This window comes from Silurus aristotelis (assembly GCF_946808225.1).
Source record: "Silurus aristotelis genome assembly, chromosome: 9".
Classification (NCBI taxonomy): domain Eukaryota; kingdom Metazoa; phylum Chordata; class Actinopteri; order Siluriformes; family Siluridae; genus Silurus; species Silurus aristotelis.
The window spans coordinates 7,710,238-7,717,616 of record NC_139582.1 but is presented as its reverse complement, the minus strand read 5'-3'; the positions used below and the strand labels follow the sequence as shown (position 1 = coordinate 7,717,616).

The 7,379-nt window shown below is 41.3% G+C and overlaps 1 protein-coding gene and 2 long non-coding RNA genes across 3 annotated transcripts in view; 1 reads left to right on the top strand and 2 right to left on the bottom strand.

Annotated features, from left to right (window-relative positions):
* Nucleotides 1-320, bottom strand: part of LOC310730873 — a 3,042-nt gene extending 2,722 nt beyond the window's left edge. Inside the window, exon 1 of the long non-coding RNA XR_014534995.1 lies at nt 1-320. This exon is cut by the window's left edge and continues 80 nt beyond it. This is a non-coding gene — a long non-coding RNA (uncharacterized lncRNA).
* The window catches only part of LOC310730867, a 402,048-nt gene that overhangs the window by 183,589 nt on the left and 211,080 nt on the right, over nt 1-7,379 (bottom strand). The window contains exon 2 of the long non-coding RNA XR_014534988.1: nt 7,066-7,146. This is a non-coding gene — a long non-coding RNA (uncharacterized lncRNA). The remainder of the gene's footprint in view (nt 1-7,065; nt 7,147-7,379) is intronic.
* Nucleotides 1-7,379, top strand: part of lgr4 (leucine-rich repeat containing G protein-coupled receptor 4) — an 87,289-nt gene that overhangs the window by 23,113 nt on the left and 56,797 nt on the right. The window lies entirely within an intron of this gene.

The window sequence follows — 7,379 nt, the reverse complement described above, 5'->3', positions numbered from 1 at the left end:
ACTGGGGACTCTTTGTAACAAAACCTACGAACAGAAATCTTGTTTTGTTCAGTGGCACTTATCTTTTGTTAGTTAATAGACAGCAGCGCATTAGGAGAAGCAGACTGATACGAACGCACATATTGACTGTACGCCGAGTTACACCGTGTTTTTCTTGGCAGAGTTTTATGTTTGCTCGCACTCACTGAACCTTCCTGTTTTTATTGCCATTTGCATTCATAACACAAAGAAGCCCACTATATTGACAAAAGAATTGGGACACCTGACTTTTTTTCAGCCATATTTGGTTCTTCCCCAAACTGTTACCACAGAGTTTGAGATACACAGTTGTTATAGGACGTCTTCGGATGTGATAGCATCCGAAGACGTCCTATAACAACTGTGTATCTCAAACTCTGTGGTAACAGTTTGAGATACACAGTTGTTATCGGATGTGATAGCATGAAATGTTCTCCTTTATTTGGGGGCCGAAAATTTCAACAACTGGTTGGTGAACAAATGCCGAACCCCAAACAATGCACACACAGTGCAGCCTGGGGGAACTAATGAAGGTTCTATGGTAGTACCTTAGGTGTTTCTTTCTGCTTTCCCAGATTACCACAAAGATGTAGGCACACAATTGAATAGAAGGTTTTTGGATGTGGTAACATTCAATTGTCCCTTTACTGGAAGAGAAGCCCAAACCTGTTCCAGCATCCAGCTCCAGCTCCATGAAAATATGCTTTACATACACGCTTGGAGTGGAAGATCTTGTCCTGCTATAGAGCTCTGATCTCAACCTCAATGAACATGGGATGTAATGGAACGCTTGCTGCACCCCAGGTTTCCTCACCTCAACAACGGCAACACCATTATGGCTTAATAATGATCATAATGAGCACGAATCCTCATCAAAAATCTAGTGGAACATCTTTCTGAAGACTAGGAGTTAATTTAACATTTAATGTCTTCTGCTTCCTCCAGCTCCACCTCCTGTCTTTTACTCAATGCCACTGTCTCTAAACCATACAACATCGCAGGTCTCACCACAGTCCACAGTTCCCTTTTACTCTCGCAGATACTCTTTAATCACAAATCACTCCTGCTTTCACTCTTCTCTACCCACTCCACCCTGCCTACACTCTTTTCTTCACTTCTCTAACACACTTTCCATTACTTTGCAACATTTATTGTGATGTTTCAAAAAGCACATCTGAATTTTAAAAGCAGGTGTCCACAACATGGATTATATATATATTCCACAGGGTCTAAAAAAGTAAAAAATCCAAATTTTAGGCCTTAAAAAGTCTTAAATTTGCTGTTGTAGGTCTTCAATCCTTTTAAACAGGTCTTGTAGCTCTAATGCTCATTGAAATGCTCCAGCATCACTTTAGAATGATTTTGTGGTTTCGCTTTGTTAGTTTCTGTGGTGTTGTAGTTCTTTCTTTCGCTGGACCAAATGTAATTCGCTGTATTACGACTTCAAATGAGACCAAACATGCAACAAGTGCAAGTTTAGCGATACTTGGCTTGGAAAATGCTGATGTAATATAAAAAAGGTTTTAAACAGTCTTACATTTGACTTGGGTCCTTCTGTAAAGCTGCTTTGTGACAATGTCCATAGTTAAAAGTGCTGTACCAATAGAATAGAATCGAATAAGGGCACGGCATGAAAACGCTCGGCTTTATGCGCAGCTGTGATGCTGTAAGACAGAAAGGTCCAAGTGACATACAAAGGCAGAAAGAAAAGAAGTTGTCATGTTTATACTTGAGCAGAATAATTTCTTCGCCAGACTGGTTTGTGGCACCGCACCTCGCCATTGTTCATTCTAAGTGACTTTATTCAGGCCGATTTGTTCTGTGGTTTGTTTAATTGCAGTTTTGATTATGGAAAAGGGGACATGGGGTCCTGACCATGTGAGGCTCAGGGAATATGTTTCGTCTCATATAAAACGCAAAGAATTTCTCCTTGCTCGCCTTGTGTTTGGTGTGTAAATGCACTGGGATCTATAGAGCGACTGCGCACAATGTAAAGAGGTGTGAAATCATTTGCCGACTAGTGTATATGCTTATGCATGTGTGTGCATGTGCATGTGTGTGTGTCGGTTTGCGTGCACGTGTCAGCATGCGTGCATATGCAGATGCGTTTGCGCACGTGCATTAGCGTACATGCCCCTGCTTTCACATGCACGGGCGTGTGTGCTCGCGTGCGTGTGAGTGTTTATGCTGTTTGTGTCAGGTGGCAGTGTGTCTGGCCTTGTGTGTAATCTCAATTAAGATACAGTATCTACATAGCGAGAACACTCTGTGTGTGTGTGTGTGTGTGTGTGTGTGTGTGTGTGTGTGTGTGTGTGTGTAAAATCTGAAAAAGTAACCTCTCAGCTGTTCTCTTCTTCTCTAGGTCTCTTTCTGATGCTTTTCGTTCGTATTGTTTCTCCCTGTCCTCATAGTCAATAACACTTTTGTTCTTGGCCACTGGAGGTGAAAGAGTTTCTCTCTCTCTCTCTCTCTCTCTCTCTCTCTCTCTCTCTCTCTCTCTCTCTCTCTCTCTCTCTCTCTCTTTCTGTGTATGTCTCATTCTCTCTATTGTTTTCTCTGTTTCCGTTTGTCCTTTTCTGTTCTTTCCTCCCTGTTAGTGTCTTTCTCATGCTGTTTTTCTTTCCCTTTTTCCTCAGTTTTTTTCTCTTTTTATTTCTCTATCTGCGTATCTGTTTGTATGCTCTTTCTGTCTCTCACCCTGTCTCTCTATTTATGTTTTTTATCTCTTTCATTATCTCTTTCTATACTTTCTATACTTGCTATACTGTTTCTTGTTGTCTGCCTGTCCCTTTTCTTACTTTGTACTCCTCTCTCTGACTGTGTGCACCTCTCTTTCGCTTGTCTCTCACGCTCTGTTTCTGCCTCACTGCTCTCTCTCTCTCTCTCTCTCTCTCTCTCTCTCTCTCTCTCTCTCTCTCTCTCTCTCTCTCGCTCTCTCTCGCTCTCTCTTATTTCTTTGCAAAGCTGAGTTAGCCCTTTAAGCTTAAAGTTCCTGTGTTTGCATATATATATATATATATATATATATATATATATATATATATATATACACAGTACAGACCTAAAGTTTGGACACACCTTCTCTTTTAAAGAGTTTTCTTTATTTTCATGACTATGAAAATTGTAGATTCACACTGTAGGCATCAAAACTATGAATTAACACATGTGGAATTATATACATAACAAAAAAGTGTGAAACAACTGAAAAATGTCATATTGTAGGTTCTTCAAAGTAGCCACCTTTTGCTTTGATTACTGCTTTGCACACTCTTGGCATTCTCTTGATGAGCTTCAAGAGGTAGTTACCTGAAATGGTCTTTCAACAGTCTTGAAGGAGTTCCCCGAGAGATGCTTGGCACTTGTTGGCCCTTTTGCCTTCACTCTGCGGTCCAGCTCACCGCTAAACCATCTCGATTGGGTTCAGGTCCGGTGACTGTGGAGGCCAGGTCATCTGGTGCAGCACCCCATCACTCTCCTTCTTGGTCAAATAGTCCTTGATGCCTTCAGTGTGACTCTACAATTTTCATAGTCATGAAAATTAAGAAAACTCTTTGAATGAGAAGGTGTGTCCAAACTTTTGGTCTGTACTGTATATATAAAAATGAGGGCCCAGCTTTGGCAGATTGGTGGTGATGGGATTAGAACTAACAACCTTCTGGTCAGTCCAACAGCTTAACCTCTGAGCTGCCCCTCACAATACTTGGTATTTGTTTGTCTCATTGAGTCCTACAGACGTTTATATATGTTGTGCTTTTATGAGTAATAAAGTTGCTGTTTATGAAACTCTTGTCTGCATCGTTGTTCTGCAGCGCAGGGCTTCCATACCCTGATATGTTCCTCCATCTGGAATGTACTTTATCAAACTCATGGACTTATACTGATAGGCTTTAATTTGTGGTGTATGATGTGTTGATAAGTTCACTTACTGTAATTTTGCAGCAAAACTCCTCCAAGGCATCTCCCACATGTTCATCTGAACTTTTGACTCCTGGGTGGAGCCCCTGCTTCGAAAAACACCCATCTCTTCATTTTCATAATTCCAATTAGTTTTATTCTCCACGCATCTCACGGGCCGCCTGTCAATCATCCGGCTCTTGGTACGAACACGTGGGCATTTTGTGAGCAGCGGCGGGTGGCGGGAGTCCCTGCTGTGGTCACGCCGGGGTCCCGTTTGGTTTCGCGGGCACACGCCAGTAGGAAACATGAAAGTCCTGCCAACCTTCGGAGCTTAGATCTATTTGAGAAGAGCCGCAGTCTAACTTACCCCTGAACCCTCCGATTAGAAACTATTCAAAATAATCCATGTAGTGAAATTGTTACCCTGAAACTGATTCCTTTCTGACAGCAACATGTCGTGAAGTGTTTTATTCCTCTTACACCACAACACTGCCCGCTATTACATATTTATTTATTGAAACGTTGTCAGAGATCATCCTCCTCACGCTGAGTCGGCATGCCAGCTCGAGGAAAGTGAGCCAGTTTGCAGCATTTCCATGGTCATGTGTTTGTTTTCAGTGCTGCTTGCTTTGTGTTTGCTTTGATTCATATAATGTCTCCACTACTGTCTCGTCATTGGTTCATGTCTTTATATGTCCTCACTTATTTATTTGATTTATGTGTGTATATACACCGGCCAGGCATAACATTATGGCCACTGATCAGGCGTGACATTATGACCACCTTATATTGTGTTGGACCACTTTTGCTGCCAAAACAGTTCTCAACCATTGAACATTAACAGCATTAACGTCTTGAGCAATATAAGTGACTGTTTCCCGTCTGTTGGATCAGGGAACATCCCAAAATAGCTGCAGTTTTGGAGATGCTCTGACCCAGTCGTCTAGACATCACAATTTGGCCCTTATCAAAATCCTTACGCTTGCTTATTTTTTACTGCTTTTAACACGTCAACTTTGAGGAGAAAATGTTCACTAATGTATCCCACCCGCTAACAGGTGCCATGATGAAGAGATTATCAGTGTTCTTTATTCACCAATCATAATGTTATAATGTCATAATGTTATGCCCGATAGCCATATGTTCCCTGGTACTCCACATTGTGTTGTTGCTGGAAAATAATGCATTCATTTTAGTGTTGATTATAAGGCCACTTGCTTTTTCCTATATTTAATGGTTTTTACTTTTTTTTTTAAATCTTGTTTTTTTATTTTATTTCTCTTTCTCGTTTTGCTCGCGTTTTGTTGTTTGTTGTTCACCCACCGCTCCATGTTTCTGATTCTGCTTGCCGATTTGGCTCGATCCCCTGTTTATATTATAATCAACATTCCTACTCAGCACTTGCATCCACTTCCACTCCCGTGGTTACATCAAGAATATCGGGACAGATCGCACCTACCGTATTTTCCGGACTGTAAGCTGCTACCCTGTGGCTTAAACAACGAAGCGGCTAATTTATGGATTTTTTCTGGGTTTTTCCCGGTTTCACAAGCTTCAATCCAAAAAGCTGAGCCCCATAACATTAGACCAATGAAATTGCCAAACGGGTTCGGGTGAACCAATGAAACTCTTTATATTAAATCAGATGCGCTCCCACTGAATCGGGCCGCACCACATCATAAATATGGATGATGTTCCTATGACGTTTGACCTGCCGCTCACTCGGACTGTCTACAGGAAATACGAATCTTTCGGCACGCTGAAAACAACCGGGCATGGAACAAAACGCACTTCACCTGTGTTCTGAGCTGCACGGCATCGGGAGAAAAGCTTCACTGATGGTGATTTTTAAACGCGTGACGATGCCAAAAGAAAAACTCTTTCCAGAACCATGTAGAAAACGTCACCTGATCCACAATTACGCCTTAAAAATATTCATTCCGTTTATGTGACGTGTCGTTGTGTTCATGTGCGTGTTGATGGAAAGAACAAGCCCAATAATGCAAATGTGCCGTTCGAATTACAGAAGACGTTCCTGTGAGAGATTCTGTTACAGACAATTAATCAAACACCTTCCAACCTATAAGAAAACACCCAGGCATGGAATCTTTCACTCGTCACACAATACTCCATCTGTTATATGTCTGAGTGTTCCTAAGCCTTTTTTTTTTTTTTGGAAGATCTAGAGGAACTATTGTTGAGATAATTGTTTGTCACTCTGGATGTTATGGTTTTAGCCAAATACCATAAATGTAATTTTTTTGAGCTTCTCAGATTCTCACCTTACATGAAAGAGATGTTTGGAAAGGACGGTTCTTGTTTTCTGTCGGGCAGGAGAACCTGTAGCGGTGTGTAAAAGGCCTTGTCGAGACTTGATATGGTCTTGCGCTTTGTGACAGAAGGATTTTCGGCTTGCCTGTGCGTCAGCGGTGCGTTCTGCGCTCGGAGACAGCCTGTCTGTAACACTTAGGGTGGTCCGCGCTCATCCTGCCAAGGTAGTCATTTAAAGATAAAGCCATGACACGGTGTCATTTCGTTTTGGAGCTCGCAGCACCTTGGACGCGTAGCTCCATTATTTGTTATGTGTTTAAGGGCGGCTTGGCAGGAGCCGGGGTCGTTATAAAGACTCGCTGACACTGCTGACACGCAGCTGCCTTCTTCTCATGCCCTGAGACGGTTTCTCTCTCTCTCTTTTTTTTCTTTTCTTTTTTTTTTTTTTTTTTTTTTTTTTTTAATAAGGAAGCGCCGTTGTTTAATTTTGTGTACTGCATGTTAGACAACTGATCTTTTTTTTCCCCCGATGAACTCGGACAGCTCAAGCGCTTTCCCCATTCCCTTCGTTCGTGCCGAGGTCTTCAGCTCTTGATTGCATTTGTTTTCAGGCCATGACAAATCAGCACTAGAGTCGTGTGTTTACAGCCGTAATCAGCGCATTATAGGACTGTTTTGGGTTCATCCGATTGATTTGGATCGCTTGCGCATACAACTTCATCTGGAATTTGTTTGGCCCAAAGCCCATGATCATTGCTCAGGAGTAGGATTTCATGATCATGTTTAAAGTGGTATTCCAGTGTTTTTTTTTTTTTTTTTTTTAAACCTAATATATATCCAAGGCATCTATAATGTATGTGTGATTACCCTGGACAAGACTTTCTCTTTCTTTCTTTCTTTCTTTCTTTCTTTCTTTCTTTCTTTCTTTCTTTCTTTCTTTCTTTCTTTCTTTCTTTCTTTCTTTCTTTCTTTTTGCATTTTTTTTTTCTTAAAACTCACAATGCTATGAACAGTTACTAGATTCTCTACATCAGTATTTCTCATGCTTAGCTGTCTAACACGAATCACGAATCTTAGCTTTTAGCAGCATTCATATGTAATGACTTTGCCCTTTCAGCTAAATGTTACTGCAGGATGATATTAGTCAAACAAAAACCTTTTCTTAACATTTTAGCAACACATCTGTGCTGTTT